At 40.1% G+C, this 26409-nt stretch overlaps 1 protein-coding gene across 1 annotated transcript in view; it reads right to left on the bottom strand.

Moving 5' to 3' along the window:
• Positions 1-26409, bottom strand: part of ZNF385D (zinc finger protein 385D) — a 609568-nt gene that overhangs the window by 537023 nt on the left and 46136 nt on the right. The window lies entirely within an intron of this gene.

The raw sequence follows: 26409 nt of genomic DNA, 5'->3' as shown, positions 1-26409 counted from the left end.
ATTATTATGTAAATGTATTTTGCAGTTTGGGATTGTGCTAAATAATTGCTAACAAAAATGTATTATTTAGCCCCAGGCTATCTTACTGCATTAGAATTAAATGGTAACTGTTGCTATTTCAGTGATGGCAAGAACCACCAGGCTGATGTCAACATCACTCTGAATACCATTATCATGGTCTCTGCAGTAATTTTATAACTCTCCCTTGTTCTTTAGAAGAAAGATGCAGAATTATTTATAATGTGATGAAATTTCAGGCTATTTTGAGCATGACACCATTGCAAAAAAATTACCTTTTCTATGTCTTTTTACCACATTATTAATTACCCAGAGTATGTTAGGTTTATTAGAAAATATCTGCTTATTAAGAAGGTTGATAAGAAACTCCCTTATGTGCATGAATACTCATTACTGAAGTTTACTTGGGTTATGCATCATTTTAACTGCATTTGGCAAATATATTTGTTTCCTGTGAGAAAAGTGCCTGTTGCATTCAATGGAAAATATAACAACAATAAATCTACATGACAGAATTTCATCACATTAAAGATCTGATTCTGATGGTTCTTGTGTGGGTGCTCAAAGATGGACAGGTGGGGAGCTTTTCCTGTCTTCTGCTCACATGAGCAGGAGGCCGTCAGAATCGTAGTGTTTGTGCTTCTTGAACACAGGTATTAGAGGAGTTGTAGTACCATAAACCTTGTTAGCACTACAAACAGGATGGAGTGGCATGAAGACAGAACCACATCCTAGGCAAATGCTGTAATCCCTGGGCTAAAAGTGATAAGGTGGGTATCACCTCCTCTTCCTCCAACCATTTTGTGTGAAGCAAGGCAGGCATCTAGCTCCTCCAAACACAACTTAGGCGCCTAAGCCACCAGATTCCAGACACTACTTTTCCCTTTATTATGAGCCAAATCAGCTAGGAAGAAGAATTTAATCAGAAAAATGTGAATTATAATTGGGAATTGTTTAAGCACACTTTACTAGATGCCCCAAAAAGCCACAATCAAGGAAGAAAGCCATAGCTATTTTAAAAAACAACCTGATTTAGAGGGAAAGTTCCTGCATTGCTAAACAGAGACAAATCTCTGTTCTACATCTTTAGTTTAAATTTCCAAATGCACTTTAGGAGTAGCCCCACATGCAGCATATTTTAAATCATCCTATTTGGAGGTTACAATTAATTGGATAATTGTGGCAAGGTCCACATCTGTCAGCTTCTAGCCAAGTGCAGTTGGAAAAAGAATTCTTTGACTACTTCTGATATTGTGTCTAGTAGAAGTAGCTCAGGAATCAGTGGGATCTCCAAATTATTAAAAGTAGTAAATAAAGGCAGACACATATAGTGTCTCCTAAACAGTGTCAGTTATTATCATTAACATTCCTTCTGGTTGCTTACCCTAGCTCACACTTAAAATATTTCTGTCTTATTTATTGGTCTGAACTTCACCCAAATAGGATTCATCCATGACCCAGCCTTGACCAGCCAGTGGGCAAGCAAAAGACCATACAATCTAAGGGTTAAAGAAACAAAGTTGATTTAAAATAAAAAATCCTAGAAACATTCTTTCCATTATCAAACTGAAGAGAACACTTAACTTAATTAACACTAATTCATGGTCTAATTTTAATAAACCTCTGATCAGAATTTGGATGCTTATGTCTACAGTGTATGTTCCATATAATTTTAATTTCAGTAAAAAGATACAGCAATGTGGCTCAATCTCAACTCACTTAGACATCCGTAGCAGGTTTTACCACTAATCTTCAAGACCCTCCATGATTTAGATACAACTATCTCAGAGATACTGCCCTCCACTCCATTATGAGACAAATCATCTGGGAGGAAGAATTTAATCAGAAAAATGTGAATGATTATTGGAATTGTTTAGGAACACTTTACTAGAAGCCCCCAAAAGCTGCAATCCCACAATCAAGGAAGAAGGATATATTGGTTTTTTAAAATGACCTGCTTTAGAGGCAATTGAAGGTAGCTAAATATTTATGGAAGAAAGGGGAAGATGATAGTAAAGAATATAAATCAGAAGCTAGGAATTGTGGAGAATTGAAAAGAGAAGCAAACGGACACAACAGGGAGAAATCCATGGCCAGCAGAGTTAAGGACAATAAGAAGGAGGTTTTTTTAAAGTATGTTAGGAACTAAAATATCCTAACAATTATATTGGTCCATTAGATGGAAATGGTAGAATCATCAATAATAATGCAGAAGTGTTCAATAAATATTTCTGTTCTGTATTTGGGGAACAAACAGATGATATAGGCATATCCTACAACAATACTCTTTCCATTCCACTAGTATCTCAGGAGGATGTTAAACAGCAGCTACTAAAGTTATATATTTTTAAATCAGCAGATCCAGATACTTTGCATCCAAGAGTTTTAAAATAACTGGATGGGCTATTAATGTTGATTTTCAGTAAATCTTGGAACACTGGGAAAGTTCCAAAAGACTGGAAGAAAGCTAATGGCATGCCAATATTTTTAGAAATGACCTGATTAATTATAAGCCTGTCAATTTGACATCAATCCCAGGCAAGATAATGGAGCAGATGCCACAGGCCTCAATTAATAAAGACTTAAAGGAGGTAATATAATTAATGCAAATCAACATGGGTTTATGGAAAATAAATTCTGTCAAACTAACTTGATATCTTTTTTTGCTGAAATTATGAAGTTTGTTGACAAAGGTAATGGTGTTGATGTAATACACTTAGACTTCTGTAAGGCGTGTGACTTGGTACCACATGACATTTTCATTAAAAAAACTAAAATAATATAACAACAACATGGAACACATTAAACGGATTAAAAGCTGGCTAAGTAATAGGTCGCTAATGTAATTGTAAAGGGGGAATGATCATCAAACAGGTATGTTTCTAGTGGGGTCCCAGAGGGATCAATTCTTGGCCCTATACTATATAACATTTAATCAGCGTCCAGGAAGAAAACATAAAATCATCACTGATAAAGTTTGTAGATGAAATAAAAATTGGGGGACTGGTAGATAATGAAGAGGACAGGTCCCTGATACAGAATGATCTACATAGTTTAGTAAGCTATATACAAGCAAACAATGTGTGTTTTAATATGGCTAAATATAAATGTATACATCTAGGAACAAAAAATTTAATTACATGATGGGGGACTTTGCTGAGAAACAGTGATTTTGAAAAAGATTTGGGGCTTATGATGGATAATCAGCTGAACAAGAGTTCACAGTGCAGTGCTGTGGTCAAAAAGACTAATGTGATCCTTGGATGTCTAAACAGGGGAATCTCAAGTAGGAATACAGAGGATATTTTACCTCTGTATTTGGCATGGGTGTAACCGCTGCTAGAACACTGTGTCCAGTTCTGATATCTACAATTTAAGAAGGATGTTGATAAATTGGAGAGGGCTCAGGGAAGAGCCACAAGAATGATTAAAGGATTAGAAAACATGCCCTAAGAGTAATCGATTCCAGGAGCTCAATCTGTTTAGCTCAAGAAAGAGAAAGTTGAGGGGTGACTTGACTGTAGTCTATAAATACCTACCTGGGGAACAATTTTTGATAATGGGCTCTTCAGTTTGGCAGAACAAGATATAATATAATTCAATGGCTGGAAGTTGAAGCTAGAAAAATTCAGACCGGAAATTAGGTGCAAATTTTTAACAGTGAAAGTAATTAACCATTAGAACAACTGACCAAAGTTTTGGTGGATTTTCCATCACTGTCCATTTTTAAATCAAGGTTTTTCTAAAAGATCTGCTCTAAAAATTATTTTTGGGGGGTTCTATGGCCTGTGCTATACAGGAGGTCAGACTAGATGATCACAATGGAATCTTGGCCTTGGAATCTATGAATGTATTACATACCAAGCCAACTACACTCTCATTTGAGGACTATCAGAGGCTGGCTGGTCCTTTAAGAGGATCCAGGCTCAGCCTTACTTGTGAAATAGCAATTAACCCCTAGCTGATCTGATGACTTAATTACAGCTAGTGATCCCAAGTACAAAAGGATCAGAAAGGAGTAAAAGAGAGAAGAGAACTCAATAAGAGGAGAAGACCCAGGACACAGGAGCCAGGGGAGTTCCCTCTCTCTGGGAAGGGCTTGGTGAAGGCAGGCTAGAGAGAACCACTGGGGCCAGGTTATGCTCCTGTGAGAGATCTGGAGACAGAGCCTATAAGGGTATGTCCACATGGCAAAAAAAAAAAAAAAAAAAGGCCTGTGACAGTGAGTCTTAGAGCCTGAGTCCATAGACTCAGGCTCATGATATGGTGTTAAAAACAGCACCATAGATCTTTGGGCTCAGGCCGGAGTTCGGGCTCTTAAGCCTGAGGAGGGGGGTAATGTCAGGGTCCAAGCTCCAGCCTGAGCCCAGATGTCTACACAGCTATTTTTATCACTGCAGTGTGAGCCTGAATCTGTATACCCATGCTCTGAGACTCGCTGTTGCAGAGTTGTTGGGGTCTTTTTTCTTTTTTGCCATGTAGACATACCCTAAGAAACAAGAAGGACCCGCAGAGAAGCTGCCAGAGTCCCCAGGAAGAGGAGGCAGTAGGAAACCGATAGGAAGAAGGGCCTCCTGGGAAAAAGCCCTAAGAGGCAGTGCTCAGTCAAAGGAGCAAGGTAGGAACTCTGCAGTCCCCTGGAGTAGGGATGAAGAACAGGAAAATGCAATGCAGCCTAAGAGGAGCTTGTTGTGTGAATTCTTTAGTTTGACTGTGTTATCCTGGAAAGGAAAAGAACTTAAAGGTGTCCTGGCTGGAGGGCTGGGCCACAGAAGACAGAAAAACAGGCCATCATAGGGCCAAATAAATGGTCAACAGGGAAATTGTCAACATGGGATGTTAGAGATGAAGACCCCAGCAATGCCAGGCTCTGATGGCAGGGGTACTATGGCAGTTAGGGGTATGGCAGTATCCACTTACAAGGATACAAATTGGAAATACCTACACTCTCACTACTTACAGATCCATAATACATGGCTAGCAGTGATAATGATGTAAGCGGGGGAATAGTCCCGCTATTGTGGGGAACTTTCCTGGCTTCTGCACTACCCTGGTGAAGTGAGCTAGCGAAAGGATCTGAGTCCTCGTTTCCACTTCCTTTACCCAGTGGCCTTCCTGCCCTTGAGGACTCCCCTTCCACTCTCCTGTCTGGCAGAGTCCTCCTAACCCCAACAAGGCTGGGCCCAGGATTCCTGGGGGGCTCGACCCCCAACCCTGCTGTGGTCACCTAGGACAGGGGCTAGGGTGTCCCCACTCCGGGGTACTCTCTCTACACTGGGCACTTCTCTGACCCACTGACCATTACATACAAGTTAAAGCAAATGCAAGTTATTTAATCAACAATTAATTTTAAAAAGAATAAGGAAAAATGGGAAAGGTTAAAGGAAACACATCAACCCGCTCTGTGGCAGGGAACATCACAAACAGTGTCTCTGGAATGTCAGGGCACTTCACAGTCTGTTCCTTGTAAGTCCCAGGCCTTCTTCTCAGGCCCTGGCTGTGCTGCAGGGATGCTGTGGGTTGGACACTTGCTCTGGTGGTTGACACACACTCTCAGGCTCTAAGTGGTAGGACCCTTCTTCCCAGTGTCGCCCCTGCCCTGTTGGGGTTACGATCCAAGCCTGGCCTGCAGAGCTTCTTGGCTGAGGCGTCTCCCTGTGCTGGGCCCGCTGCCCAGGGTCCCCCTCGCTCTTCCCAGCTGCTCACCGCACCCAGCTCCGGACTGCTCCAGACCCAGCTCCACCACTCTGTCTCAGCACTGCTGCTGCTCTGCCTCCAGCTCCCTGGGCTGCTTCTTTGACCCCTCTGCCTCTGGTTGCTACAGCTCTGCTCCCAAGGACAGGTCTGCTCTGCAGGCTGCTTCTGTGACTCTGCTCCCAGCGCTGACCTGCTTTGTGGGCTGCTTTTCTGGCCCCTCGGGCTCTGGTTGCTGCAGCTCTGCTCCCGGGACAGGGTCTGCTCTCTCTGGGCTGCTTTTCTGGTCCCTCTGGATCTGGCACAGCTCTGCTCCCCAGCTTAGCTTGGGCCCCTGTTTTCTCTTTAGCTCGGCCCCACTCTGTCTAACCCAGGCAAATCCAGCTCATACGGAAGACGGGACCTCCCTGGCCTCCTGACTCCCTGATTAGCCTGCCCGCCCTGTCATTCAGGCTGACCTGGAGCATTGGCCTCTCCCCATTGTTCCTGGGGACTGTCAGTCTCAGGGTCCTGGTTTCCCATAGACCCTTCCCCTTTTAGTACTGGGAGCTAGCCAACCAAAACACCCCCACTGAATGTTAGTAAGGGGGCAAGAGTCCCCTTACAATGAAAAAAGCTGCATTGTAGGTAGGACATCCTTTCAATTAATGACCAGACTGTCCCTAGCCTTGGTGCACAAGAGGTGGGAAGCCTCTCCTCCTTGTGATTCTTCATAAGGATATGGCATAGTAAAAGTCCTTGGGTGATGTGGTATTCAGAAATTAAATTTCAGGGGAAACGATGGACCATGAGGAGACTAGGAGGCTCAGGAAATAAGGTTTCATTATTTCATTAAGAAGAACAGTAGGAATAATATCCTACTATCCCACTGCATAGGAAAAATAGGAAGTATGGCTTACCCAGGAGATCTTCAGTGATCGAAAACTCAAAAGAGAGTTCTACAAAAAGTGGAAAAACTGTCAAATTACAAAGGATGAATATAAACAAATGCAAAATTAGAAAAGCCAAGGCACAAAATGAGATCAAACTAGCTAGGGACATAACAGGAAACAAGAAAACATTCTACAAATACATTAGAAGCAAGAGGAAGACCAAGGACAGAGTAGGCCCATTACTCAATGAGGGGGGAAAGACAATAACAAAAAATGTGGAAATGGCAGAGGTGCTTAATGACTTCTTTGTTTTCGTTTTCACCAAGAAGGTTGGTGGCGATTAGATGTCCAACATAGTGAATGCCAGTGAAAATGAGGTAGATTCAGTCTAAAATAGGGAAACACCAAGTCAAAAATTACTTAGACAAGTTAGATGTCTTCACATCACCAAGGCCTGATGAAATGCATCCTGGAATACTCAAGGAACTTACTAAGGAGATATCTGAGTCATTAGCAATTATCTTTGAAAAGTCACGGAAGACAGGAGACATTCCAGAAGACTGGAAAAGGGCAAATATAGTGCCCATTTATAAAAAGGGAAATAAGGACAACTCAGGCAATTATAGACCAGTCAGTTTAACTTCTGTACCCAGAAAGATAATGGAGCAAATAATTAAGCAATCAATCTGCAAACACCTGGAAGATAATAAGGTGATAAACAACAATCAGCATGGATTTGTCAGGAACAAATTGTGTCAAACCAAATGGATATCTTTCTTTGACAGGATAACAAGCCTTGTGGATGGGGGGAAGCGGTAGATGTGGTATATCAGTAAGGCTTTTGATACTGTCTCATGTGACCTGCTTATAAACTAAGAAGGAAATACAACCTAGATGGAGCTCCTATAAGATGGGTGCAAAACTGGTTGGAAAATCATTCCCAGAGAGTAGTTATCAGTGGTTCACAGTCATGATGGAAGGACATAATGAGTGGGGTCCCACAGGGATCAGTTCTGGGTCTGGTTCTGTTCAATATCTTCATCAGTGATTTAGATAATGGCATAGAGAATACACTTATAAAGTTTGTGGACGATACCAAGCTGGGAGGGGTTGTAAGTGGTTTGGAGGATAGGATTAAAATTCAAAATGATCTGGACAAACTGGAGAAATGGTCTGAAGTAAATAGGATGAAATTCAATAAGGACAAATGCAAAGTGCTCCCTTTAGGAAGGAACAATCAGTTGCATTCATACAAAATGGGAAATGACTGCCTAGGAAGGAGTAATGTGGAAAGGGATCTGGGGGTCATAGTGGATCACAAACTAAATGAGTCAACAATGTAACGCTGTTGCAAAAAAAGCACACATCATTCTGGGATGTATTAGCAGGAGTATTGTAAGCAAGACATGAGAAGTAATTCTTCCATTCTACTCCACACTGATTAGGCCTCAACTGGAGTATTGTGTCCAGTTCTGGTCACCACATTTCAGGAAAGATGTGGACAAATTGGAGAAAGTCCAGAGAAGAGCAACAAAAATGATTAAAGGTCTAGAAAACATGACCTACGAGGGAAGACTGAAAAAATTGGGTTTGTTTAGTCTGAAGAAGAGAAGACAGAGGGGGACATGACAACAGTTTTCAAGTACATAAAAGGTTGTTACAAGGAGGAGGGAGAAAAATTGCTCTTCTTAACCTCTGAGGATAGTTCAAGAAGCAATGGGTTTAAATTGCAACAAGGGTGGTTTAGGTTGGACAGTAGGAAGTTTTTCCTAATGTCCAACTGTCAGAGTGGTTAGCGCTGGAATAAATTGCCTAGGGAGGTTGTGGAATCTCCATCACTGGGGATTTATAAGAGCAGGTTGGACAAACATCTGTCAGGGATGGTCTAGATAATACTTAGGCCTGCCTTGAGTGCAGGGGACTGGACTAGATGACCTCTCGAGGTCCCTTCCAGTTCTATGATTCTATAATAGACCACAGAGATGCTATGGCAAAGAGAGTCAGACAGAGAAAGAGCCAACAAAGACTCTTGCCTAGGACAGCATGAGATAAAGTTCTACTGCTCACTGTAGCATTGGCTGCCATGTACATTGGGCAAAATCCTGGCCTTATTGACGTCAGTAGGAATTTTGCCATGAACTTTGATGGTTCACACATGGTCACAATCAAACATACACTTAAAAATTACATTCATGAATATCGTGATGTAAGATTGATGTAGGACTGAAGAAAATTTATTACTATGGGCCTCATTTTTAGAGCTGCCAATCAGCCATAACTCCCATTGTTTTCAAGGGGTGTTTGTAGGTACCCCATACTTCTGAAAATAAGTCTCTAGATAGTCCGTGTAGGCAAAACACCTATTGGAGGGGAGTTCCGCTAAGTTTCCCAAGAAGGAAGCAGGGAGGGGAGGAAAGTGAGGGGTAGGAACATAGTCTTACCACCTCACTCTGGACCAGCCAGTGGAGTTAAGCAGGCATGGAAACACATGCTCAACTTCACCTTGTAAAAGAATATGAGGCAGCCGCTTCTGCACTATGTACTTTCCCAGGTACTCTTGGAGGCATTTCACCTGCCTCAGGCACAAGGCCTCCGTGACCTGTTATCAGGCAGCAGACCCTCCACGTACGCATCCTCCACCTCCAAAGTAGGCTGTGGCTTAAAGTCACAATCTTAAATATATGTAATGTTTGATTTTCTTAAGTGATTAGTATGTCACTAATCAAAATGAGAAACTGATTAGCAAATTTAATATCTGATTAGCTCTTTTCCATCATGCAAAAGAATTAGTTATTAATCAAAACTTGAAGATAAACATAGCTATTCTCACACTCAAACCAAGCACCTGCATTTTGTAAGGGGAAAAAATAATAATGATTAAAACCAATGAGTTAGAGTGCTTTGATTAGTTCCAGGCACTGTTTTTCTAATCAAGGTAATTATTACATACAATAACTCTTATAAGGCTTATAATGCATTTAACAGAGCAAGTCTGATACATTTGTACTAAATAAAGACTGCATCCTAACTAGTTCTGTACCTGACTAATATCTAACTCTGTAAGATGCACTACTATAGAATTTGGTTCCATTCCAACAACTATCAGCTGGTTAGTGATCTTGGCATCAAACAAGTCACTTGCCCTTTCTTAGCAATGTTTGAGTTTGCTCTTGAGGCGAGGAAGAAAATGGGCCATAAGGTTCTGATTGACTTGAAAAAATATAGGAAAGAAAAAAAGACAAAAAAAATCTCCTGGTGTCAAGACAATTTCTTGGCGGAACTCAACAAGAGGGCAGCTTTCAGCTGATTAGCTCTGCCCTCATAATTAAAGAATCATCACAGTCGATGGGAATTACTTTAAACTGCTTCAGGAGTTAGAGTCATCCATAAAAAATTTAAAATATATTTCAGTCAGAATAGTCCCAGTACAGTTCTATGTTGTACACCTCTAATTTCTTCGAATTGAAAGTTGACGAGCCTTTAAATCTTTATCTTTCTGCAACTCATTTATTCTATTACCAGTCTGAAAACTATAATTTAGTAGTTTCCACTTTCACTTTTTAATGCTCCCAAGGAAACATGCTCTAATGGCTCCCTGTTTGTCATATTAGTTTCCAAAGAAAATTACAGCCAAGTTTAACTGCATTATCATTTCTGAGATATTAATTCTCACCCTTCTGTATCTATGGTTGTCAAGTATGCTTCAGCCAATTACATCACCATGTGCATTGGCTATTGTGTTGGCTACAGCTGGTCATGAGCAAACCTACATCAACCCATTGTTCTACTACCTGCCTATTCATCTATCCTACTGATAGGAACCAAATTGTTCTGTTCAGCTCCCTCCTCAAAGGAGTGAATCTGCCTGGCAAGAACACCTGACTGCCCTGAGGTAGATTCCTCTGCTCCGTCAGTCACCCCCAATACTAGGGAATGTCCCATGTTCTCCCCCACTTCCCAACAGCTCAGGGAAAATCATCCTCCCAGAAAACATTGGTACGTTGGCTGTAGCTTCCAAACCCACTCTGGAGGGGTTATTAATGGTCCATTCTCCCACCTTTGTATGGGGGATTTATTTGTAAAAATCTCAGAGAGATTTTATGAGACTATTTGTAAAACATGAGGACTAGGGACTTTAAAATGGATAACAGACCCTTTTCCATTTGATATTACAGAAAAGGAGGATTCACCAGGAATGGCTCAACTTTTTCTTAAGTGTGATGAACCAACACTATAAGGTTACTGTACATACATTCATTTATAACATTTCCATTTCCATAATTGAATTCTAATAGACCTTTTGTCTTATGAGGAATATAAACATAATCCCCAAGAATGCATAATAAGCATAATTTTATGCATCAAAATACAAACAAAATTAATATTCTTCAGTCAAGAAAATCATTGTTAAATTTTCATTAAGGAAACCTCAATACAGTATTTGAATGCTTCTCCAGATATCCCAGATCTATTGCTAGTCATTACATTTTGATTCTGAAGGAGAAATAAAAGGAGGAAACTTGAAATGCTTAGCAACAGAAGGATGTGGTATTAAGTCATCATCGGGTCTTTTATTTTTTTTAAAAATATGTAATATAGGAAATATAGATATCACAAATCTTTAGTTATCTATATACAACCTTCACAGTTACCAAAAGAGTAGAAGCCAAGCCCTTGAGTATCATAAGCACAAGCCGCAACCACGTTAACTGAGTAAGTAACTTATCATCACCGGGGTCAACACATTGATGGAAAGACAGGATCCCATGAGCACAGCCAGTTTATTACACATAGAACGAGGATGATACTGTCTACATATGTACATACTTATGGAAGTCAGCGCATCTAGTGACAAAGCAATTAATATGTTTAAAATTATATCTATCTCTATATGAAGTGATGAATATGTATATAAATTATATCTATATTACCTTGTTGTTATACTGTGCTGATAAGCCCTAATGGTTCACACCTGCATTCTGAAGTTTGTCTAGCTTAGACATACTCCTAAAGCAAAGTGCGGTGGAAGCACAGGAAATGAAATTCTGAAGTAAACTGGAAAGCTTGCTGTGCTCGTTAAGCTCAGATTTTGACTGGTCTTGTACAGAAGTATGTGCGGGAGCAGAGAGTACAAGGGCTTTCCCACCTTGTATTACTGCACAACAGCCAGACAGAGTTATAACGCTTGCAAAGAGCGCTCCATCTACTGCTGACAGCAGCATACCCAAAGACAACAGGGTTAGGATGCAGCCATGGCACTGCCCTCCATATGAGCCAGTAGATGTAGCCCTGTACAGGACAGAGTACATGAGATACCCAGTAAAAGGGTGTACACCAGGGTCCACTCTGGCTTAGGTTCCCCCATAGTCCCTCAGGAATTGTGTCTTCAAGAGGTCCTGCTGGGTCAGTAAACCTCCTCACCTCCAACACTGAGAAAGCTTTAAAGCCCAATCTAGCATTACCATGCCAAATAGTCAAAATGTACTCCCAGCTCAATTGTGGTTCTGTGCTATTTTAAACTGAGTGCTCTGCATTACATTGTTTGCACTATACTGCATTACAGTGTTTGCATTATACTCAGCTGAAGTATGCTCAAATAACACCGCATGACGGCTGTCCCCCTAGGACACAAAAATGAATTTTCCATCTCTGGAGGCTATCCCAGTGAGAAAAGCTTAAATAAACAAACCTCAAAGCTATTTTACAAGCCAATTCTGGTGTCTGAACTCTAGGAATAAACTGAAAGGTCTGGATATATTTGTGGTGCACAGTGCTACTATGAATGCTTTGCAAATCAGGGTTGAAGGTTTTTCACTCATTAAGTCTCCAGTTAAGTTAGAGCCAATTATTATTACTTATTTTAATAATCTTTCCCTAGATCTAGGTCTCTAATTTTAAGGTGCACCATGAGCAGGACTTAAAAAATGAGAAATAGCAAATGGATGCTCACACCTCCAGATAGGACCCTGAATGACAGCAGTTGTGGGATTTCCACTTATTTATTATTACTGGATGCCTTAATTTTCACATTATGGGCCCAAATGTTCCCCCTGGTAAAAAACCTCTAAGAGGAGAAAAAGCCCACCTCGTGGAAATTCCTCAATAGGGGAGAGTTGCTAAACTTCCAATGATTGGAAGGGTCTAACTTGAGACCTCATGGAGACATGAGCTGCCTACTCAGAGACACCAGGATTGAATCATGGGGAGCCAAACCCTCCATCGTATCCCACATACCTCAGGAAGCATAATTATTCCAAGTGGGGGAGGTGTTGTGTATGGAAAGTTAAAAGTGGCTTAGAGCATCATTCATTCCTTGTGTGTTCTCCATTTGTAAATCCATTGGTTCAGAGAGGAACAGTTGTGTGTACCACCGATATCTGTCTTCCCTGATACATCCCTTTTTAAAGGCTTTTCCATGTCTGAGGAAGGGGGACAGTGTTATCTGCCTCTGTGACCCCCTTCTCGATACCTCTGACCTCTGTTCTTCTCTACCAGTGCAAGGGGAGCATGGCATCTAACTCTCCAGATAAAGAGGCCAATTATTTCCTTTGACGCTGCAATACTATTTTGTATTCAGTCACCCATGGACACATGATGAATTCTCTCTCTCTCCCTTTCTTCCCAGAGACTGACAGAGGAAATAGCATAATTCTGTACATCATGTCCAGCATTGAAACGATGTGAGGTTATCCTTAAATGCTGATCTCACACAACTCGACACATTTTTCACCAAACCATTGGACCTGCCTTCAAATATTTTATATGCCTATCTATACACACTGTAAACTGTTAAACTATACACACTGTTAAACTGAGCTAAGTCTGTGCTAGGCTGCAGCATCTCCCAGTAAAACTGTATAGTTTGTGTGCATCTTGGACTAATTGAGCCAAAGTTGTGCACCTTAAAACAAGATGTGCAGGCACCATTTAAAATCAATGGCAAAGTTTACAAGGCAGAAGTCACATATATGTACTATGGGAGTTGTTGCTGGGCTAAGTGTATGCAGCATTTCCTTGCACATGGAATCTGCTGCAGAATGCACCCTGCTGACCAGATTCTATAGAATTCTGCTACAATCCAAAACTGTCCTTTTTTAAAAAGAAAGAAATTAAATCTAGCTCTCACAATTGCAAACAAAACCATGAAACAAAATGCGAGTGTAAACCAGTACAATTTGCCATCTTCTTGAGAGTTCAGACAGTCAGAAACAAGGTATAAATTGTCCCAATCATCTCAGTGTCTTATGAAAGCCAAAACCTATAGATGACAATTTAAATGTCAACATTGTTAACTTTCACTGCTGATCATTTCCTGTAGAAACATCCTGCTAATGGGTTTATTCCACAATCCTAAACTGCCTCCAATGCCTCCCCCAGTGCCAAAAGCCCCAGCTGTTTCCTTCCCAGCAGCCAAAACCTCCAGCTTCACTCCTGACAGCTTCTATAATGCAGTGAGATATTGTCCATACAAAAATCAAAAACTGAAAATGAGGGGACAACATAAAATAAATAGAGTTCAATATCAACATAAATCACAAAAAGGCTAGTCTACTGATTATATTCTTCATCCACATGTTTAATTTCAAATCTTCATTTTTAAATTTTAAATGAAGCTGCAGATGAATTTCCAGTGTGTTGCAACAAAGTGTTGTGGTATCCAGGAATCTTGCCACAGAAGTTTGCTACAGAGTATAAGGGGTCTTGGCTAAGATACATGAACTAGTGGCTGCAACAAGAGAACTGAGCCACCAAATATTTCACCAAAAGGAATACATCTGTTTGATGACATTTTTAACCTGTCCTCCAGACAGCACACAGTGATGCAGAGTTTCCCTTCTTCCACCAGCTGTGTGAACTGTAGCCCAGCTGTGCCCTTTATGAAAAGTTGGCAAACTGGCAGAATTGCACAGAGAAGTTGGAAGAGGAAAGGTTTGTTGTTGCCACCTGAAGAAACCTGGAAGCATCAATCCAAGTGAGCTGCAAATCTCACAGGTACAAAATGGACATTCAGTCACAGTTGCAGGATGAAGATGACCCTAGTAGAAATGCAACCAGCAATATTAGGAAGAAAGTTAAAAGGCAATTATATAAAAGACAATTTCCAGGAACAAATATAAATTCTTCAGCCATTTCTATGGCCAAAGAGAATAATTTGTATTGATTTAAACAAAATAAAATATAGGCATTGATAACTGTCTTTGCAAGTAAAGGGCTTCTGAAGGACAAGATTTCCGTTAAAACAATTATGTATATGTACATACAAAATATGTAATTTCATCATGCATATATTTACATTTTGCCTACTTGACCTACAATGCACAATTACCTGTTCTCTGTGTACTGATGCAGGAGTCTATGTGCAAGGCAATTTAGGTGTCTGAGTTTTAAAAATGTGGATTCTAATGCCTATTTGGTGTCAATAAATCACACGGCTACATCAATATATACATGTTGGTAGATGTACAGATGATTTACTGAGGTAGTTGCTAGCATGAATGGTAGTGACCCACATATACTTTCTGCACATCACTGAAATAAAATCCTTTGATTGCAAATGACATTTTGTAACAGGAAAAATGCATACTAGGGTGGAAGCACAGTATTTAAAATGAGTCTTTTAAAGAGTCTTGGATTGCTTTTCATGCCACTTTCATTGACAATAAAGTCTACATGCAGAGACAGAGAGCAAAGGCAATGGTTCAGGGAATGCTCCAAAACACTGTTTTAGTCACTACCAGAAGGACTGAGTATTAATGATGCATAAATGTTTTTCAGAAAGGAATTCTAAAAGCTTGTGGGCCATATGTTATCATCAGACCTGAACTATGAAATACAGAAATGTGGTTTATGGGGCTGACAGTTGCCTCCACACATAATTTACTAGTGTGCTTTCATTCTCTAAAATATCTGGATCTCAAGTACACATGCATACCTGTCAGGCCTAGCTGAAGTGGTAATGTCATGCAGTGGTGACCTTTCTCCCATCCCCACAGCATACTGTATCCTTCTCTTATTCCTGCATAGCAAACCTACCAGCTGTCCCTACCAGTTCCTGGTGTCTACACAAAAGATCTTCAGTTTGAAACATACGAGGTTTTAAGATCAATGATTCATAGATTATAATGCCAGAAGGAACCACTGTAATTGTCTAGTCTGACCTCCAGTATAACAACGGCCATAGGACATCCCTAAATTAATTCCTGTTTGAACACCATATCTTTTAGAAAAAAGTCTCAGCCTCTGGATTCATGTGTTTGCATGGAATCTCAACTTTTAATTCTTTAAAAAAAGTAAGTTTCAAGCCTGAAAACCTGAATTCTAAAAGCTCAAACACCAGAGGGCAAATGAAAAGATCTCAAAATGTATTAGGTTTTAAAATCTCATGGGATGAAAGCCTGACCTTACTGAAGTCAGTGGTACTTTTGTCATTGAGTTCAACCCAGCCATGATTTCACCCATTATGTTTAAGCCAATCATGATTTTTGGGATGGGGGGGACCCTGACTCATGATTTTTCAATGTTGAGGATTGGTAATACTATGTGTACTCCACATGTGAATTCATTATCCTCAGTTGATCCAAAATTTCTAAAGAAGTACTTCTAAACAAGAAGAAACTAAAAACTGTGTGTGACCATTTGAAATGACGGGGGCGGGGGGGCGGCACAGAATTTTCTCTTCATTCATTTTTATTTATTTATTTTTTTCATGAAACAACATTGTTTGGTGCAAATACAAACATAATTAGAAATTTGCTTTCTGTGAATATTCTCCAATGTATTTACGCAATTTCAGCAAACATTCCTGCCAGTAAATCCATTTATGCACATAACAGGAGCTAACCGATTCAAAAAAGTACAATCAAATATGCACAGAATTTTTTCCAGAATTCACCCAAATCTTTCTAGTATGTACTAATAAAAATAGCTGTAGCACAATGAGAGTGGTTAGTTTTACATCATGATAATTGTAATCACACTTACATATGTTAAATAATAAAATTGCTACTCTTAACCATTGAATTGTTTACAATACCAGGCTTTTTATATTTATCCTTGTGGGGTTTGTTTTGTATTGCTTTTGTTGATAAATGCACATATTCTGTGGCATTGATTTTTGATATAAACAAGCATAAGAAAAATTTGAACTATTCTCACAGAAATCTTTTCCTGCTATTTGGGACAATTAGCAATGTCCAGAGGCTGGGGTGCTGGCCTGGAACTTGGCAGACCTGTATTAAATTCACTGCTCTGCCACCGATTTCCTGTCCAGCCTTGGACAAGCCATTTGGTCTCTCTGTGCCTCAATTCCCACTCTGTAAAATAAGGAGGATAGAACTTCTTTACCTCACAGGAGTGTTGTCAGGATAAATACATTAAAGAAGGACATTATGAGATGCTCTGATACGATGGTAATGGGGGCCAGAGATGTCCCTAAGACAGATTAGTGGAATCTTATCTCTCTTTATCTAAGTTCCATGGTTTTTAAAAGAGTCTTAAGGCAAGTTAAATAGGCAGAGACAAGGACAGAGGTGGCAGATAAACTAATAGTAGCAAAGTCCACTGCTGTCACCCGGACAACAGGCAACAAAGGATGATGCAGGAGGAGGGTTTATCTGTGAGAGAATCACCCATAAGCGGTAGATGTGGTATATCTTGACTTTAGTAAAGCTTTTGATACGGTTTTACATGATCGCCTCATAAACAAACTAGGGAAATGCAACCTAGATGGCGCTACAATAAGGTGGGTGAAAAATTGGTTTGAAAACCATTTCCAGAGAGTAGTTATCAGTGGTTCACAGTCATGCTGGAAGGACATAACAAGTGGAGTCCCACAGGGATCAGTTCTGGGTCTGGTTCTGTTCAATGATTTAGATCATAGCATAGAGAGTACACTTATAAAGTTTGCGGACAATACCAAGCTGGGAGGGGTTGCAAGTGGTTTGGAGGATAGGATTAAAATTCAAAATGATCTGGACAAACTGGAGAAATGGCCTGAAGTAAATAGGATGAAATTCAATAAGAACAAATGCAAAGTACTCCACTTAGGGAGGAACAATCAGTTGCACACATACAAAATGGGAAATGGCTACCTAGGAGGAGTACTGCGGAAAGGGATCTAGGGGTCATAGTGAACCACAAGCTACATATGAGTTAACAGTGTAACACTCTTGTAAAAAATGCAAACATCCTTCTGGGATGTATTAGCAGGAGTGTAGTAAGACAGACACGAGAAGTAATTCTTCCTCACTACTCCATGCTGATTAGGCCTCAACTGGAGTTTTGTGTCCAGTTCTGGGTGCCAAATTTCAGGAAAGATGCGGACAAATTGGGGAAAGTCCAGAGAAGAGCAACAGAAATGATTAAAGGTCTAGAAAACATGACCTATGAGGGAAGATTGAAAAAAATGGGTTTGTTTAGTCCGGAGAACAGAAGACAGAGGGGACATGATAACAGTTTTCAAGGACGTAAACGGTTGTTACAAGGAGGGAGAAAAATTGTTCTTCTTAACCTCTGAGGATAGTTCAAGGAGCAACAGGCTTAAATTGTAGCAAGGGCTGTTTAGGTTGGACATTAGGAAAAAGTTCCTAACTGTCAGGGTCCATAAGCACTGGAATAAATTGCCTAGGAAGGTTGTGGAATCTCCATCACTGGAGATTTTTAAGGGCAGGTTAGACAAACACCTGTCGGAGATGGTCTAGATAGTACTTAGTCGTGCCATGAGTGCAGGGGACTGGACTCAATGACCTCTTGAGGTCCCTTCCAGTCCTATGATTCTATGATAACACTTTTATCTTGGTGACAATTTCCCCTTCTCTCCCTTGTGAATTGGGTAGTAGTAGCAGCTGGCCAATTTGTAACAATCAAAGGCTGGCAGTTTGAAAACATGCTACAGGACACACTTCCTTTGCAGTACTATGTAGGACACATACATACTTTCACCCAGCTTCAGGATTTGCAACTGCTGAGTATAATCTTAAATTTATAACTTTCCATATTACCTGGACATGATCCTAGGGATGGCATTCCATTTTCACAAAGCTTCCAGTAAGAGATGGTGAGAGATGTTAACAGGACAGAGCTTATCCTACCTTATACAAGGGCATGTGTTAATAATTTTATTAGTTTTTATGTAGTGTTTGAATTTTCACTTTGTAATGATTTTCACTGATAAATTACCAGGGTTTTTTAAAGCAATGAATCATCCACAAATGAAGATAAGGTAAACAGTAAACATGGGGCAAAAGTGCAAATCTATGCCTGAATAGCAACAAGAAAATCAGTGCTTAGAAAATTTCAAGAGAAGTAAAGATGGGAGTGAAGAGGACACATTGTGCTGCAAGTACCGCAGCAGTGAGGTCAGTGCTCATGCTGACAAAATAAGGGGGCATGTCAAAAGCAAGCAACCCAAGAAGCTTAAAGAAGAAGGCAAGCTTCAGGATAAACAGTCAATATCAAGTGCTTTAACCAGGGCTTTAATGAAAGAGAAGACACAACACGATTGTGTCAATGAATTTCTGCATGCTCTTTGTTTCGCTGGACAACCCACTGTTAACTGCAGAGGGGCCTATTGGTGACTTTGTGAAACAATACTGTCCAGGAGCAAAAACCTTTCCTAATGCAGGCAATCTCACTCATAAGTATCTGAAAGAGAATGATGATTCATAGATTCATAGATATGATGCTTTAGTATCTAAACTAATGGAACAAATTGGTGGAAATGTGATGTTTAGTCTGATTTTTGACAAGTCTCCTGATGCTTTGGGACATCTGATTCTTGGCCTTTTGTTTTCATTTCTTGATTTCAAAGCACATAAACCCACACTGTTTTGTGCTGATGTGACATTTATCCCTTCTGATGACACCTGTTCTGTGGACGCAGTGATAACTAACATGTTTGAGATGTACCAACTAACTTGGGAAAATGTGGCCACAACTAACACAGATTCTGCTTCCTACATGGGAGATTACACACAATCAGAAACCAGAGCTGTTATATATTACCTGTCTTGTTCATCTGATTAACTTTGTGCTGTCAGCAGCTACTGCTACAGAAGAAATAAAAGACATGAAATCTTTCATCATTGGATTCTGGACCATGCAAACAAGTTGAAGGCTTTGTTTTACACAGTGCGAGACAAGTGCATAACCAACTGTCGTTTACCCTACCCCTGTTGTGCCACATCAGTGGATGAGCTTGTACTTCATTGGCTGGCATGTAAATAACGCATGGACTATGCTAACCTGTCTCCTAGATCATCCTGAATTTGTTGGTTCTAGAGCAAAAACTCTGAAGAGACTATAACCAAAATGATCACCAGATTCTGCACATCAAGGTGACGTTCATTGTTGAAAACTCGGAATCACCGTGTGACACACAGAAAACATTGGAGTTTTCTCTGTGTACTGCCAAGACGTTTGCCAATACAGACTTTTACCAGATCCTGACAAGCAAAATCTCAGCTGAAATGAGCACAAAAGCTTCAGGAGAAACATAAAGCAGGAAATCTGGATGTCTGTAAATCCTTCCAACCCCGGAAAACTAGAAAATCAAAATAGCATTCAAAACCTTCAATACAATGCTCAGCAAGAAATGGGAGACAACTGTGGCCTGTAATCTGAACCCTGAAGTGTTTGGTGACAAAGATTCTTTTTGGAATGTCATCCAGCTGTTTCACCCTTCCTCAAAGTGAATTTCACAACAGACTAAGCATTATATGCATACCAGATAGCTTTTTTCATCATTAATGAATGATAAAAGTTCTCTGTATGCATTTGACAGTAGAAATTGTTGGGACAGATTTAAGGGTTGGTGGTTTTTAAATCTACCTTAGGTTCCTTACAAATCTCTATCACGTTGGTGTATAAGCAATTATATTTATAAAAGCATAGTAGGAGTTTTAAAACTCATTGTTGGTTATTTTGGTGAGGACCATTGCACTGTTGAGAAACTTATGAGGTTGAAATTAAAATTAAACTGTTCACACTCTCAGACACTGCCTTCATGACACTATGAATTTTAGTTGATTTTTAGATTTTTTTGAGCATCCAGGATTTTTGAGTAAAGTAGTGAAAGGAATTCGCCAAACAACCACATTCAGAGGTAGGCCTCAGAGCAGAAAAATCAAAATATTAAAACTTTCCACAGAACGAAAAGTTCAGAAAAATTTCAATTCAGAAATATAACATTTAATTGCAGTATTTTCAATCCAAATGAAACATTCTGACATTCAACGTTAATCTCTGTACCTGCCTGAGCTACCACAGTGCCTCATGGGAGTCTTAGTTCTGAGTGCTGCATTTCCCACATTCTCCCCTATGGGCCCTAATGCATGGTGGTCTGTCCCTGTGATTGAACAACTGCAGGGATTCCCAGGAGGTCTCTGACTTTGATGAAATTCCATTTTCCAAGTGGAAATGTTTCATTAGAATTTCTGAGACCAAATTCTTGTTTTTAAAACAATTTTTTCAAATAAATAGCACATACCCTTTACAGTAGTTGGACAGCTGATCTTTAATAAGCAATTTTCTCCAGTATATGTAAAGATAGAAAGACAGACTGGTACTCTCACATATGCTTAGAAAATATACCTTGGTCAGGGTATTCTTATATAACAGAATTCTTTGTTCATATAAAGAAGACAGAGGTGTCAACTCCAGGCTTGCAGGTTGGATCCAGCCCATTTGACATATTGGGCTCATGTGGCACATTTAAATTCGTCAGAATCTGAGCCTTCATCTTTTTAATTAAAATAATTTTCTAGTGCCTCCGAATGCAAAAAAACTGACCTTTTAAAGGGTGAACCAAGTATAAGCCAATACAGTGTTCTGTTCTTGAATCTGCAGAGAGTCATTGAAACCTCATCTCAGGGTTAACAGCCTAATGATAATACTTTAAATATCAGCGTCAATTATGTAATTGCTGAACTTTTTAGCACATGATGCCCCTGGGATAGAATGATTATAAATATTCACATAAAGAATAAATGTGAGATGTGTCTGGTTGTTTTTGGTACATATCAATGCTAAAACTCCAGATTATAGAGGCTGCAGGATTAATGCCAACTAACAGAAATTTAAGCAGAAGTGTAACACATATGTTCCAGTCGCTTAGGCTTTACTTTGCCTTTGTTCCTTGAAAACTGATTTTACATTGCATCTAGTTCCAGAATGAGTATTTTTTCTAAATGATTATTTCATCACTACAGCAAATATCATCTTAAAGACTACCAAGTGAGAATAAACGCAATAAGTGTGCTCTAGTTTAAGTCAAATTAGTATGCTGCTTACCTAAGAAATGGAGCCTTGAAGCAGTCCACCTGGAAATACACTTCTTTGCATTAAGACAGAGAGATCATTCTGCCCCCAACCAAGCATAGTGACAGGAACAGTGAATGCTACCACAGGGTGGGAATTCTTTTGAGATTACTAAAATGTATGATTAAAAGATGTTAAACCTGATTCCTTATTACCTCAGTCACAAGTTTCATTGTATTCAATCTAAATGGAGTCATGTGTCTCTATATACTATACATCAAGCAACACTTTTTTGAAATTGTTCCCTCCAAAAATCACTACTTGAAAAACTAAACACTGTAGTTTCAATTTCAAGCCTGCCTCTGTGCACTGACTTGACAGAGTCAAATTTTATAATAAGAATAAAGAAAAGGAGTACTTGTGGCACCTTAGAGACTAACAAATTTATTTGAGCATAAGCTTTCGTGAGCCACAAGTACTCCTTTTCTTTTTGCGAATACAAACTAACACGGCTGCTACTCTGAAACCTATAATAAGAATGCAGTTCTGAATTATAAAAACAATACCAATGTGACCGATATTTCTTTTCCAGATATAAGCAGTTATTTTCACTAAGAGGCAAAAATATTTTAACTATTGCTTTTGCCTCTGTACTTATAAAGAACATCACTGGCATAATTATGCTAGTAGGGTATTTGATTGCTCCAAGAAATATAAACAGATTGCAATAATATACACATAGGTTAATCCTTTAATATATTTCAGTTAGGTGCGGTCGAAAGTACACTTCTACAGACTGACCAGAATCTTATCCTTAGTGGATAAATAGAAAGCACAAACGTTCTAATTATTTCTGGTACCCATCCGGCACCATTCACATCAGTCATGGATTTCATATCAGATGGTCTCAGATATTTAACTATGCTTCTATGGCTCCATGTCTAGTTGGCAGCTGGTGTCAAGTGGAGTGCCCCAGGGGTCGGTCCTGGGACCGGTTTTGTTCAATATCTTCATAAATGATCTGGAGGATGGTGTGGATTGCACTTTCAGCAAATTTGCGGATGATACTAAACTGGGAGGAGTGGTAGATACGTTGGAGGGCAGGGATAGGATACAGAGGGACCTAGACAAATTGGAGGACTGGGCCAAAAGAAATCTGATGAGGTTCAATAAGGATAAGTGCAGGGTCCTGCACTTAGAACGGAAGAACCCAATGCACAGCTACAGACTAGGGACCGAATGGCTAGGCAGCAGTTCTGCGGAAAAGGACCTAGGGGTGACAGTGGACGAGAAGCTGGATATGAGTCAGCAGTGTGCCCTTGTTGCCAAGAAGACCAATGGCATTTTGGGATGTATAAGTAGGGGCATAGCGAGCAGATCGAGGGACGTGATCGTCCCCCTCTATTCGACATTGGTGAGGCCTCATCTGGAGTACTGTGTCCAGTTTTGGGCCCCACACTTCAAGAAGGATGTGGATAAATTGGAGAGTGTCCAGCAAAGGGCAACAAAAATGATTAGGGGTCTGGAACACATGAGTTATGAGGAGAGGCTGAGGGAACTGGGATTGTTTAGTCTACAGAAGAGAAGAATGAGGGGGGATTTGATAGCTGCTTTCAACTACCTGAGAGGTGGTTCCAGAGAGGATGGTTCTAGACTATTCTCAGTGGTAGAAGAGGACAGGACAAGGAGTAATGGTTTCAAGTTGCAGTGGGGGAGGTTTAGGTTGGATATTAGGAAAAACTTTTTCACTAGGAGGGTGGTGAAACACTGGAATGCGTTACCTAGGAAGGTGATAGAATCTCCTTCCTTAGAAGTTTTTAAGGTCAGGCTTGACAAAGCCCTGGCTGGGATGAGTTAATTGGGGATTGGTCCTGCTTTGAGCAGGGGGTTGGACTAGATGACCTCCTGAGGTCCCTTCCAACCCTGATGTTCTATGATTCTTCTCTGTGCAGGATTGAAGACATACATCTTACACAAGATAAAAGTTTTTTAAAAATCCTCATGAGACTGGTTGGATAATGTGATTGGTAATGGAAACTTTCACTGCTAAGTTCAAATCAGGCCTGGATTGGTAATGAACTGAATCTGTTATTTTTTTTTTGCCTAAAGAGTAGCAAAGTCTAGTTAATAACATATAGGGGTCCATACCAACTGGTAGTAACTGGCACCCTTGTTAGAGGCCTACTATTGAAGAAATTACCAAAAGGTCATTCATTTTCCATTCCCCAAAACAGGGTAAAAAAATCTGTAACAATGTATTGAATGAATATTGCTTTTCTCTGGTTTCAAATTGTCCACAATCAGATCACTCTTTTCTTCAATTTGTTTGTTATTTTAAGTTATTTTCCAAATACTTTCTACAAATAATTCTTGCTCTACAAACTTTTGCGGGAAATCATTGATTTTTTTTTTTACATTAAAAATTCAACTGGATTGATCAGTCTCAACTGGATACGTACAAAGAAGTTCCCTGACTGGATGATTGTAGCCTGGTGTACACTAGGAAATTAGGTTGGTATAAAGACGTCACAAAGGGGTCTGAAAAAGCCACACCTGAGTGACACACTTTAACCCCCAGTGCAGACAGTGCTAGGTCAATGGGAGAATTCTCCCGTCAACCTAGCTACTGACTCTCAGGGAGATGGATTACCTACACCAGTGGGAGAACCTGGCCTGTTGGCATAGGTAGTGTTGTCACTGAAGCACTACAGCAGTGTAGCTGCAATGCTATGACTGTGCTGCTGCAGCATTTTAAGTGTAGGCAAGACCTTAGCAATACTTAAGTTTACAAATTCAAAATTAATTTTCTGTTACAATTGTCCAGTATTTGCTTCAGATTTGCTATTTGCAAAATTCAGGTGGGACACACTCCACATGCAATCATTTAAAAATTCAAAAGTACATTTGTGTGATTTTTTTGGGCTACATATTCCCAGATATATCACAAAAACAATGACACAGCAAAATGCAAGTAATTAAACAATGGGTGTATGTTATACTTTGCTAAAGAAGTAAAATCTGATTCAGAGTATACATTGTGCCTAGCAAGTTACAACTACTTACATCCTTCCCTTTTTTGCTTTTCCTACCATACCCTCTCTTCCAGTCAGTCAGCACACCAGCTGTATCACAGTAGACTCCGAGAGGTTCAGGGACATGCAGTGGATTAAATCCAAGGTGACATGCATGGGGTATGAACCTAAGGAAGTCTAAGGCATTGTCTACACAGGAAAGTTTTTTCAGAATATGTTTTTACACTTTAACTAATGTGGAATTACTATAGAAAAGGCATGTGCCCACACAGCTTTGTTTGCACTGGCTTAAGCTACTTCCTTTGTGAATCGTGTCCACATGGCTCTGTGCTTTTTTGAAATAACCACACAGCATTCTAGGCAGATATTCTGAAGTATAATGTTCTACCGCTAGGCTCTATGCATTCTAGGATTTTTCTCATGGTGCATTTGAGGATGCCTAACAAACCCTATTGGAATTCTGGGTCTTGGGGCAAACCAAATAATTCCCATGAATCATCTCCTAGCATCCCATAATTCATCTGGGCTTTTTGCAAGCCAGCACCATTTTCAATCTGCTGTTGGGCACACAGAGAAAACTGTTCTCCTCTGCTATTCTGACTGTCATTAATGCACTAGGATGCGCCACATGTATTGGCAGTCATGCAGCTAAATGGCTTTGGATGGGTTAGAAGACCAAGACAGTGATGTTGCAGCACTGTGGGTGAAGGAAGGAGGATGAAAATTAAATCAAGTAGTGACTTCTGCAGGAAATTTTCCTGGAGCAGCTTCCCGCAGTGGAGCGCCACTTCTGTGCTCAGCCAAGTAGGACTGACTAGTGGGACAGGATAGCAACGTAGATCTGAGATGACCAGTAGGGGCAGCAGAATTTTAGAGTGAGTGAGGCTACTTTCCTAGAAATCTGTCCAAAGCTCACTGCAGAGCTGCAGCAGCAGAACACCAACATGAAATTTCCCCTCAGCATGGAGAAGCAAGTGGATGTTATCATCTGTACGCCAGCCACTCCTGATTGCTACTGGCTACCAACAAGCTAAGCAGTTTGTTATTCATAAATCAACTGTTCTTATGAAGGTGTCGGCTGCTATGGAGAAGGAGCTTCTGTACCAAGTCATAAAGTTTGTCAATGCACATGTGATTATTGATAGTTTTGCATGGATGAGGTTCTCAAACTTTATAGGGACTACTGATGGGACCCACAGGCCTATTCTTTGCCCTCTATACCAGGCCTCAGAATTCATCAACAGAAAGGGGTATTTCTGCATGCTGCTGCAAGACCTTGTTGATCACTGTGGCAGGTTCACCAATATTAACATAGGCTGGGCTGAAAAGTCCATGATGCTAAGGTTTTTATACTCCAGTGAGTTAGGGAAACCTCTATGGAAATGAATGGTGTTGTGATTCCTTCTGTTGTTCTGAGAGACACATCTTACCTTCTGTTTTCCCAGGCTTATGAAGACTTTTATTGCACACTTGGACAGGAGAAAGGAGCTGTTTAACTATAACCCAAGTAGCTGCAGAATGACTGTGGAGTGTGCATT

The sequence above is a fragment of the Lepidochelys olivacea genome (assembly GCF_965140295.1).
Source record: "Lepidochelys olivacea isolate rLepOli2 genome assembly, chromosome: 2".
Lineage (NCBI taxonomy): Eukaryota > Metazoa > Chordata > Testudines > Cheloniidae > Lepidochelys > Lepidochelys olivacea.
Note: the sequence above shows the minus strand (reverse complement) of the source record. Positions and strands in the feature narration are given on the sequence as shown.